The sequence below is a fragment of the Pseudopodoces humilis genome, chromosome 2, assembly GCF_049639895.1.
Source record: "Pseudopodoces humilis isolate 2021_Gansu_Grassland_sample_001 chromosome 2, ASM4963989v1, whole genome shotgun sequence".
Classification (NCBI taxonomy): Eukaryota; Metazoa; Chordata; class Aves; order Passeriformes; family Paridae; genus Pseudopodoces; species Pseudopodoces humilis.
The window spans coordinates 103,902,186-103,914,228 of record NC_142201.1 but is presented as its reverse complement, the minus strand read 5'-3'; the positions used below and the strand labels follow the sequence as shown (position 1 = coordinate 103,914,228).

The 12,043-nt window shown below is 39.5% G+C and overlaps 1 protein-coding gene across 1 annotated transcript in view; it reads right to left on the bottom strand.

The window, feature by feature from the left end:
* The window catches only part of NRIP1 (nuclear receptor interacting protein 1), a 96,812-nt gene extending 92,625 nt beyond the window's left edge, over nt 1-4,187 (bottom strand). Inside the window, exons 1-2 of the mRNA XM_088051398.1 lie at nt 4,138-4,187; nt 3,878-4,000 (exon numbers count right to left, since the gene is read on the bottom strand). The gene's annotated coding sequence lies outside the window, so the exon portion shown is untranslated. The remainder of the gene's footprint in view (nt 1-3,877; nt 4,001-4,137) is intronic.
* Nucleotides 4,188-12,043: the final 7,856 nt, after the last annotated feature.

Genomic DNA, 12,043 nt, shown 5'->3' with positions numbered 1-12,043 from the left:
TTCCTTATAAGTCACCTTTTAGTGCTAAAAGACCACTATAGAGTCATCTCTTCTCCAGAAGCCCCAATTCTCTCAGCCCATCTTCATCTACCTTGCTTAGTTATGTAAGGGTATCTTAGGCACATAAGAATTTAAATATGCAAATATTGCACAGTGGGTCAGAGCACCCACATAATTCTTAGAAAAAAATCATGTTGAGGATTTTGCTATGACCTCACCCTATTTTTCTATGGGAAAGAAAAATACTGTCTGACTTCCCTCATAGCATATTCTACATCTTATTGACAAATCACTTATGACACTAATTTATTAGCATAGAAATATTACTACACTCAAGACAGCCTCCTTTGATTTACTACATCAGGGTTTTTCATATGCCAAGGTCCTATCATCTCTGCTGGATCATTAAAAAGTCCCTTGGCTTTTTTTTTTTTTTGTGCAACATAAGAGTTTTGCCCTGTGGCTCTGGCTAAAATCCTGAGTATTGGAATGGATTTGCAGCTCAAAGGAAGATTCACTGAGCTGATGCTTAAGATACACAGGATGTGTTTATCAAAACCATCTTTACATTAGCTCCTTGCCATAAAAGTCAATGGCAAAGAAGGGGAAAAAAAAGAGGGCACAAACACAGAAAAGTAAAATCCAACAATTAGAGACAAGCTGCTTAAACTGCAACACTGTTTTATCCTCCTTGTGTGAAATCTACATTTGTGACATTCAAAGGGAAGGAATTCAACTAAATCCATCTATCCCTTTTCCATACAGTTAGTGTTTCAGGGGCTGATATCTGCTTAGTTTTGTGAAAACATCAACACCACTTTAAAGAAGCTAATGACCGTATCCAGAGGCAGCTGCTGAATTTCACAGAGATGTGAAGAATCGCAAGATTCAAGAGTCTTTTTGCAATCACCATTATATTAAAAGGAAGCTGGGTGGCCAATTTCATAAGTTGTTGTTCCAAGTTTTTTCGTCTCTTCCATGCCTTCATTTCACTTTGTGCACAAGTAGTGTCTGACTACTGGTCCTAGTCATAGCAAGAAAGCCCTGCATCACCAATATTCCAGACTTCAGGAGTCCCTTTAGAAAACACATTAAAAATAGAAAACTTGGGGCTAAAATGAAAACTTAAGCTCTGTCCCTCACATAAATTGATTTGGTATTTTGAAAAAGAAATCAAAGTCTCATTAACCTAAAGCTCGTGGCTCAGATGAAATCCATAGAAAATCAACTGGCTTATTTTTAATTCAAGGATCTTTCCTGGAAAAAGAAAAAAGTACATCTTAACACCTAACTGAAGATAACCAATTATTTTATCGTGTATTCACTTCTTCTGAAACCAAATAAGTCCAAACAATTTCACTGTTACTTAAAAATGAGCTATTGAAATGGGATGTGAATAAAAAAGTGGACACATTTTCAAGTCCTTCTTGCACTCTCAGAATTTTTTATATATATTTCAGCAAATGCTATTTTAGCTGCAGCAATGAATTTGAACACCTGTTGTTTGTTTAATGTGTACCTACCAGTCTCTCAGATAGACCAGTTCATGCTATAATACAGCTCCAAAGAGTGTGCTCATATTTTGTCTGAAAAGTAAACAATTCATCTGCTCACAAGGAAACAAGTCTGCTTGTCAGCACTGAAAATAAATGCATGGTGTTGCTGTCTATCCAGCATAAAAAACAGCAGTTTTGAAATAAAAATAAATATATCAAAACAGCCTATGTGTACAAATTCAATTAATGTAAACAAGCAAAAGCTAATTAGCGAACATTTCAGTTGCAGCATGGAAAATAGGCTACACATGCAGGCACACACCTTGAAGTCTGTGAGGAGCACCCTCGCTCCTCTTTGGTCCTCACAGCACCCACCAGCACGGCTGATAAGGTGCTGAAACGCCCTGGTGTGTTGCCCTCCCTCTCCCTCTCCAGCAGATATGGAAGCACGCTGGAGATACCCGGCTGCGTCAAACGATCGCTCGAGAAGCAAAAATCTTCGGCAGGAACTTTGTACCCGTATATATCAAAAAGTCAACACGGCTCATTGTCGCATTAGGGAGCTGCTGCTGTCCCAGGATTGCTGAGATACTTGGCAAGACAGACGGGCAGCCTCCCTGTCTCCCCGATGGCGTCTGCCTTGCTGCAGATTTGTCATGCAATTCATCGAGTTGAACTGAGCACATAAATTTTCAGTTATGACTAAAAAGTTAGAAAACTCTCCACAGATGAAAACTACGTATCTGTGCTGATAGTCAGGCAGGGAGCACTTTGGGGAACAAGAACAGGAACAAAGGATCACTCCCAGAGTGTGAGAGTGAATTAGAGAAAGGAAAAACAAGCTAAAAGTAAGACTGGCAAGAAATTAATTCAGTTCTCTGGAAGATCCTTCTGCATTCATTCTTCTTCCACTCAAAACATCATTAATTGTTTAAATCACTCCCACCATGGGTGACAGTTTATTGAGATTTATTTTTGAGAACTGAGAGTTCAGTAAACCAAAAATCTTCTACCACAATCTGAACTCTGTATTTAAAGCCAGCATCTTCACAATAAACCACTGATCTCCACCCTTAACTATGGCAAAACAGCAGCCAGACACACAACAGGGCAATCACTCAGGACCCCCCACTTAATACAGAAGCAATACAAATCTGGATTTTCATATAAAATCTGATGTCAGACAGGAAAACCAGAAACAACAAGGTCTTTTCATAATAAAGACTCAAACCTTTCTCATATCATATATATTACGCGATGTCTATCATAATTCACACATTGTAAGCAAGTTTGGTTATTTTACTCTTTTTTCTTTTCTTAGAGAAGCTTATTTTCAATCAATATTTTACACAGTGCAAGCCATGCTCTATGACTGAAGTGCAAAAATATGAGCTTCTTTCCAAGGAAGACTTAATATGAGGAAACAAACATTACTGTTTGAACAACTCTTTTGAAGAAGTTTGTCAAAGTCCCTATATGGACCTACATATAGGACGTCCTATATGTAGACCTATAAAAATAACTTCATTTTAGTCCCCTCTTTGCTTCTAATTTTGTAACAATGTGTGCAATTCATCTAACATGTACTTGTTTCATTATTACCAACATATAAAGTAGTGAGCTACTCAGAATCCTCTTCTAATTTTAACATTTACCTGGGGTACTTTGTATTTTATTTGAAATGCAATTTTTAAAATAAATTGTTAAAGTCCTAGTGTGCAAACAGTTTCACTGAATATGACACCAAATTATCAACATCAATTTGCTTTAGAGACCACTCTAAGTATCTCTACAAGCATCTTCTTGCTGATATAACACTACCTACATTAGGAAGAAGCAATGGGTGGTGTAAAACTTGCCTTAACTGCCCCAGGAGAATAAAGCAGTAAAACTGTAGCTGCAGACAGGCCTATTACTCTACCCAGCCAGTGTGGTCAAGACTGAGTGAAGAAGACACGCAGAAAAGAAAGTTCTGGAGAGGAGAGCAAAACCAAAATAATAATGAGGAACAAATAAAAATGCCTTTTGGACTATTCTGGTTTGACTTTTTTCAGTATTCCTGCCGAAGGAAATCCCCCTGCATTTTCTTAAGACACGTGCATTTGCATGAGAAGGAGGAAGCTAGATGGGAGCCCTTTTCTGATAGCCTTGCCTGGAGGGGTTTGAAACAGGGACTGGGGAGTTTGTAAACTGAGAAGAAAACATTTCACAGGCACAGACTCTTAGTGGAAAGACACTAGTTCCCAGATTAAAAAATATCCTGCAAGTCATATTTGCATGCATACACCATTTTCTGGCCACTTTTTCTTCTCAGAAGGGGCAATAACAGTCTTCTCTTTTAAGAGTCTCAGCACTTTGAACAAATTCCATCTTTTACCTACTTGTTAGATCTCTCTCAATATTAGGATCCCAGTAGATCTGCAACCAACTAGTATGGCACAGTCCTTCTCTAGGATCTGGTTCTTGGTTCAGGCAGGCAACAGGTAGGATGATTCTCAAACTATCTGCTGAGAAAGAAAATAGGCAATTTTAAACAAAAGCAGGTATACTCAGGCAAAAATTTAAAATAAAACAAAAAGGGGAGAAAAACCAGATAAAGAGAGGGAGAAAGTAAAGCAGAAAACTGAAAGCAAGAATTGACCTGCAAGTAATTTTCCTGTTTATTCTTGTATTTCTAACTGAAGCCAGGTGACACAGGCACACAAGACTATGATGAAAACGGGGCAAGGGGAGGGCAAGAGGGAGATGCAAACGTTCACCTATCTACTTCAGTGGAGCCAGCATAGCTGCTACCTTGCAGCCCAGTCCCAGTTCCTGTTTTGCTTGATTTGGACTATGTACCTGAACTTCAGCCTACTACCCTAGCCCATGAAAACTCACTAATCACAGGGCTATAGGTACTCTCCTCCTTCCTTCCATTATACCTTCCCCTACAAATATATTATTATTAATATGTGGTCAATGCCAACAGGAAAGAATGAAGGAATCCCACTCCATGCAGTAGTAATGGCCTGACAGGGTTCATCTTCGCAGATGAAGCAAGCCAAGGCTTAAAACAGTAGTTACCACCCAGAAGAGCTCTATCACCCGAAGGACTTTTATCAGTGCAGAAAGCAATATACACACTTTATAGCTGTTAAGATATTTATCATCTTCCCCCCACCTTTTGTGTATTTTCAGTTGCCAGTAGCACTGGGGAGGGCAGTGACAGAGTTTCTTAGGAAACAAAGATTCCAAGGCCAGGTATAATCAGCCTTGCAAAGAGAGGCCAGAGACTCGGGCAGAACTTCAGCAGTGGGAGCAACATAAAATGATACCTTTGCTGCTATGTCAGGGATTTGCATCAGTGCAGACCAAATGAACTGATTATGGATGTGCTTTGCCATAGCCACTACTTCCAGCAATGTCTCAATGACTTGGTCTGTTCACTGCAGCAGTTGCACACAGGCAGGAAAGAGTAGCAGAAAAAAAAATCCTCCCTAATATTCCTGAGTTTCCACAGTCCAGGACAGGAATGGAACATCACAGGTACAGTTCCTGTCATTTCTGTTTCTCAGCATTCTCCCAGGAAGGGCTCAGCCATTATAACACATTATTTTGGATCTGTGGACCTTGGCTGACTTCTTTTTTCCTCACTTCTTTTTAAGCACTGAGTAGCTCATACTCTTTTCACAAGCCATGGGGTGGTGTGTTCACTGCAGGGTCCTTGTAGTTTCTTAAATATATTGCTTAGAAGGGGAAGGTCAGACCTGAAGTAAGAACAAAAGCATAGGACTAATTCATCAGAGGATGGCTCCTCTGGTATTTGTTGGACTCATCAATGTTTGTAGGAAATAAAAAATCATCGTTTCTAAACAAAGAAATCTTTTAGTCCAGAACTCACGCTTTTGGCTACTACAGTCCTTCCATGAATCCTGGTTTTAATTGTGGCTCTCAATAATTAAATTTATTGAACCCAGACATATAGCAGCTGTGATATGGGGGGGCAGACTTCTGATGTCTGAGAAAGTTTTCTGAACATGCTTTCCTCTCAGTGAGGTGAGATGACAGCAGGCTTCTCAGACCTGCAGCATGCTGTGGGCACTGAGCACTGATGACTTGGTTTACCACCCATGGTTTATCATCCTTTCCATGATAAAGAATGTGGCAACAGACAGGAAACTTTTCTCTATCTGTAACACAGCATTGCCTGAAATATAAATTCCTCCAAGAGTGTTTGTAGCAGCCTTTGCTCTCAGCTGTCAGTCTCCGTTCTCACTCAGGGTCTGTGCTTGGGTACAGCAGCCTTTGATATGACCACAGCTAATCAAAAAAGCTGCACAGGTGGGCTTTTCAGCCCTTATGAATAAGAAAGTTTGGGTTAGCTTCCAAAAAAGCCTCTGAAGGAGGTGAAAAAGGAGGATTTGAAAGCAGGATATCCAGACATATTAAGTTCTCTTCACCCCCATGGTGTGGAACACCGTTACCGTGACACAAAGGAAACACAGGGACTAGCTTTTTTTCTTTCTTGTTTCTTTCTTTAAAAGAGTTGTTTCATCCCTTTGGATATATAGAATTAGCTGTTCATTTTTCCTCATTTAAATACATCTTAGGAGGAAGGAGAACGCACACGGGCACTACTTCCCACATGCATCATTTTCCTAGCCTGCTCCCTCAGAGGGGTTTGGTGAGGTCACTCCATTATGCAGCACATTATTTTTAAACACTTCAGCAACTCCTTCCAAAACGTTCCCTCTTTAATGAAATCTGACACGTCAGAAAAGGGAACGGGAAGTTTTTGTTGGTTGTACTTATAATTTTAAGTTGGTTATCCCGAGCGTGTCAGACAGCAGGGCCACGGGGCCAGCAAAGCTTCAGCCACTGACCTCTGAACCTTGGCTGGACCTTGCCCCAGTCAGCTCCATGACAGGAAAGCTGGCAGACTCTGAACCCAGCCTTTGGGGCTGTGAGCAGGGGAACAGCTGCACTTTGCAACACGAACTTTGTACTTCGACACATGGACATTTAATCTCCATAAAAGAGCCTTTGTTTCATTACTTATTAACATCTCCTCCTTGTGTAAAGTTCTTTGTTAATGACGCCTAAAGCATGGTGTGGGGGGGTTTTTCCCCATCTTCCTATGCTCAGAAAATAAAACCCACCACCCAACTTGATAGGATTACGTTAAATGTTAAAGAGTACAAAAAGAAATAAAATCAATTTAAGACTTTATGTACTTCTGAATACTGTGGATATTTGTTGTGTGTTCTCTGAGTGATCAGTTCTAATAAGCAGAGCTAAATACAGAAATCAGGCAATGTTCTGAGGCCTGTCTTTGCAGACATCACTTTTTGAGATGATATTTACAGTAATTCAGCCCACAGCAACATTCAACCCTACTTAATAAATCAGCTAAAAAGATGAAATAGTAGAAAAGTGTCAGCCCATCCACACTGAAAAGCCATACTTTATGATGGTGTCATGAGTTTTATAGTTGCACAGCTTTTTGCTACCAGTTTTACTTTGGAGCAGTGTCAGTGCTTGGCTTCTGTGTATTTCATTATAAAATATGCTAACACGCACAGCCCAGCAAATTTGAAGAGAAGACATTTGTGCCCTGTCCTCCACTGAAATAAATCTTTGATCAGAAGCAGAAACCTAGCTAAACATCAAATTAAAATATCAAGAGACAGGCCACCTAAGATGCTTTAATTATTTCAGTACCAACAGTAAAAGCTCAAAATGCCTGTATGCATTTACTGTAACAAAACCAAGTGACAGAAAAGTACTGGAAGATCCTGGATATATATTATATCCTGATATAATGCTCCATTAAAACTGTGTTGTCATAAAAATATGGAGCAGCAAAAGATTAAGAAAGTAAAGGTGTACTGAACAATTCTTCATCTACAACTAAAATAAAACAAATGCTTGGAAGTATATTTTTTACAGCCTGTTAGAAATAAATTATTCACAGACAGAGGGATCACAGTCACACTCTTCCTATTTTTCACCACTACCATCTTTTCAACACATGAATTACCTTCCATGCTTCTCTGGTGAGCTTTTTTCTCTTCCTTTTTTGTTTCTCGTCCATGTGATGGGGAGACACCCTCACTTATACCTGACCCCATTTTCCTTCATTTTCATTAACAGTATGATAAAAAAAGGAAATTTCCACCTAGTCTAGCAGGTGGATAAAGAATAAACCAAGTGAAGCAATATAAAGCGTGCCCTTGCATGAGGCTGGGCTAGCTGAACTCAGAAGTGATTGGATGAGGATGGTCAGCTCCCACTGTTCCCTAAGAGAAGCCCATGACTCTTCTCATTTGGATGTGTTTGTTTATCCCCCCACACACCTTTAGGGCACTGCTTTGTCAGAATCATCATTCATCTAATCCCAGAGTTTGACTTGCATTCTTTGCAGAGAGCGGACTGACAGAAAATGACACAATTACTTTTCTTCTGTTACTACATCTTGGGTAGGAGTACTTCTGCCCTGCTCTGACCTGCAGAGCAGCTGGCACAGCTACAGCTGTGTTACACCTTTTATTTCCCTCTGTATATCCAGCAAGCTGTGACTTTCTCCTCCTTGAGGAGCCCATGATAAGGCAGGCATTATGCATTCCTCATCACCTCCGCCCTGGAACACGGCCCTCCAGTCACACGGGCCTACCATCATGATCATAAGATTTAGCTGTTTCTAAGAATAGGCACGATCGTTTGGAAGAGATCCTGCTTTATTCCTGGGTGCAGCTTCTGAATGGTGTTAGACAATAAAACCCTTTAGGCTGGATTCTGCATGGCACCTGCCTGCTCTTTCCATCGGCTCAGGGGTGTCAGACCTCTCTCCATGAGGAAGGCACAAAGGTCTGTGACACTTGCTTAGTTAGGGACAGCTGCAGATGTGCACAGGAAACCATAATGACTCTGGGAACAATGCAGGAAAGCCTCTGGGAAACTACAATGCCTTTAATTTAAATAAATAAATAAAAATAAATAAGCTTGGAACGAGAGCTGAGAAGAGCAACAAGAATGATTTTGTTACTAAAAAAGAAAAAAAAAAAAAAGACTCCTTCCAGTGAGACACTGAACTAAATGTATTTTGCTTCAAAGAGAAGATTATAATCTTTACGGGACTAGACAAGAAGAAGATATTTCATAAGACTCTAAATTAGTGGGCAGACACAAAACAGAATCCAATATTTGCAAGTTCAATCTGAAGATAAAAAGCACGTTTTAAGTATAATTAGCTACTGAGATGAATTGTCAAAAGATGCAGTAAATTCTCCATCACTAAGAAGCTATTTTAATTATTATATGCTTAGCTTCCACTAGAGCCCAGAAGTCTCAGACAACACAGGCCCAATAATCTCTAAGTTTATCTAACATCTAGCACAAGCCACCCCCTCTGTTTGAAAATTGTTTCTGTTGCTAATTCCAATGAGATTATTTTCCCCCAAGAAATTCAAGGTGGTGGGAGAATTAATGACAAGTGGATAATTAGGGCACACAACATCAGGTCACGTAGACATCATTTATATAATAGCAACATTCCTCAGTCCAGTGCTTCCATGGAAAAAAAATAAAAGTTATTCCCTAATGTCTAATTCAGGTTAGAAAACCAAAACGAGAGCAACAAAACCTGAACCAAACAAGAAAAGGACTATCACGTTATATATAACCTTTAAAATATGTAATATCGCATATGGTACTGTGATGTGCTTTTATCAGTTCCAGAATTCACCACAGAGAATCACAGAGTGACCTAAATTGCAAGGGATCATCTTATGTTAAAGATCATCTCATTCCAGCCCCACTGCCATGGGCAGGGACACCTTCCACTAGACCAGGTTGCTCAGAGCCCCATCCAGCCTGGCCTTGAACAATTCCAGGGATTGGGAATCCTGACCTTCTGGGAAATCTGTTCCAGTGCCTCAGCACCTGCACAGTAAAGATTTTTTTCCTAATATCTAATCTATTCTAAATCTGCTCTCTTTCAATTTGAACCCATTCCCTTTTGCTCTGCCCCTACATGATCTTGTATATAGGAATATTTATAGTATTTACATAAAGTGTGGAAAGGTTTCAGACTGGCATTATTAGGCGCTCTACCAATTCCCTCCTGGAACATTTTAGCATTGTTCTATACCCTAAACAACAAACAGCAGCTAGCAGCACATTATTTCTTATTTGGTCCTCTAGGAGATTACATGGGTAGCTCCTATTAACACTAATCAGAGTTAAGGGCAGAAATCCCCCATGGACAGCCACGTTATCAGGGTATATGTCCATAATTAATATGCTCTAAGAGTCTAATTTTGAAACAAAAGTAATCAGGCTTAAGATGTGTTATATTAAGAGCAATAAACCTGTGACTGCATATTTTCCCATATATATATATGTATACACACTGTATCCAATGTCAGACCAATGAATAGCTCACAAGTCCACAAAACAAGCTCTATCTTGGCTCAGTTTGGGAGCACGATATGTGAATATGCAAGAAGAGAAAAACACAGTGGGATTTGTCTTCTTTCTGTTTCTTACTCTTCTTTGCAGTACATAGCTATTATAAATGTTAATGCTCATCATTGTTCTTCTTCACATCATAGTGGCCAGGCTCAGCAAAGCTAACATAATCCTAGCACTTCTGATGTTACAAATTAAAATTAACCGTGCAACACCCTGGGAATATTTGTAATATGAAAGATGTGGAACGGGGACTTTGTGACAAGTACATGGAGGAGAGAAGAGGAAGCTTGAACATGAGTGGTTTTGCAAGTAAGAGACCCTGTAATGGGACAAGGAATACAAAATAAAATTGTGCCAACAGAACTTGGTTTCAGTATTATTTAGGATTTCTGTCAGAGAAAGAGACATTTTCAAGTCTGTGGCTGCTGATGCTCCAGCACAATTGATGCCCAAGTCATACATAATGTATTATATACAACACAGTGTATTAACTCAGCTTCAAAGTGTTAATATGTCATGAAACTTAATTCAGATATCACAGATTATGCAAAGGAGATAGAGATGTGGAGACACACTCGTTTCTCCAAGGTGTCAGCCAGACAGCTTTGTGTCCCCCAGTCCAGGAAAGCATGGCAGCAGCTTGTTCTAAAGCTCTTTCACAAGGTGAGGGCTGCGTGGCTTTTCACCTCAGTGTTTTTGACAAAGAAATCCTATACTGAGGGCAAAACTATGCATTAAAAAACAAACAAACAAAAAAAGACAGAAGAAGAAAACAGCCCAGGTTTTGCAGTTTCACAGCTGCCAATATATTTTACACTGCAGATGTGAAAACTGTATAATATAAGCACAGAAGAATTTATCATTTCCTTTATCTACAATAACCCCAAGTCCTAACTAGTTCTCTATGGGTAACAAAATCCAACTGTACCATGTATTCATGCCCATGAATAGATAGCAGCAATGGAGACAAACTGACCTGGTCAGATGCTGGGAAGAAAGATAACAAACTAAGTTAGGATTGGAGTTTCATGGAGACTTATCTAGTGCCTCTGTCAGCTGGGAATGGAGCTCATGACAATCCACAGGACTTAAAAGGGAGGTAGAGACCTTCTTCCATTTCCACACACACTGTTTTTGTGAGTCGCTCACTAACTGCTCTCTCCCTGAGGAATTCCATGCTTTACATAAGGCGGTACTGAAGGAGACCATAAACAACAACAACAAAATTCCATTGGAAACAACAGAGGGGAAGCATTCAGAGGAAGCTTTTGCTCATGGTATGAAGCTTTCAAAACCTCCTTTGGAGGCACTTCAGCTGAGGGAAGAGGAATGTGATCTAAGTCTAAGAGCAAAGTTTAACTCCTGACACTGCCATATTATTTTTGCATGAATTTGGGTCCTGATGCTTTTAAAAACAAGTGGGAAGAGACAGATCTAATTGTCTCTGTGTGTCACTTCATCTGTGGAAAAGGGGAAACAGATGACAATTTTCTGTCTATAGAGATGATATAGGTAGATAACATTAAGCATTGAAATATTAAGATACTCTGGACACATATTAAATCTTTAATATAGACTGTCCACTCTATCTATCATCTTTCTGAGTGTTTAACTTCAGGTTACAGAATGCAATTAGAAAATACTCTTATGCAAAATACTTAATGATTTTGTTCAGAAATTCTGTAGGACTGCCATTGTTTGAAGCAAGAATTCAAAATATAAACCAAAGGTGGCTAAAAAAGTGCATTTTTCTTTGTCAGAAAAAAAATTCCACCTATTTTTAAAGACAACTCTGTCTCAGAAGCCACACAAGAGCCCAAGCCAAAAAAACCCATCCTAACTCTTGAAACTTAGAGGAATCTACTTGTAGTAAATGAACTGTGGGTGTTTAAGCCTCCATGATTATCTAGGTTATGGCTTTCTTTGTATTGTCTGTACTAAGCCAAGAGGAAAAAGCGATGCTTTCATTATTCAGACTTAATGAACACACTCGATTTAGACTAGCTAGAAAACCCTGTGTATTTGTAAACAAAGAAAACTAAACTAGGAAAACATATGAAGCCCAGGATTCCCTGGAAGAGAATCCAAAGCTT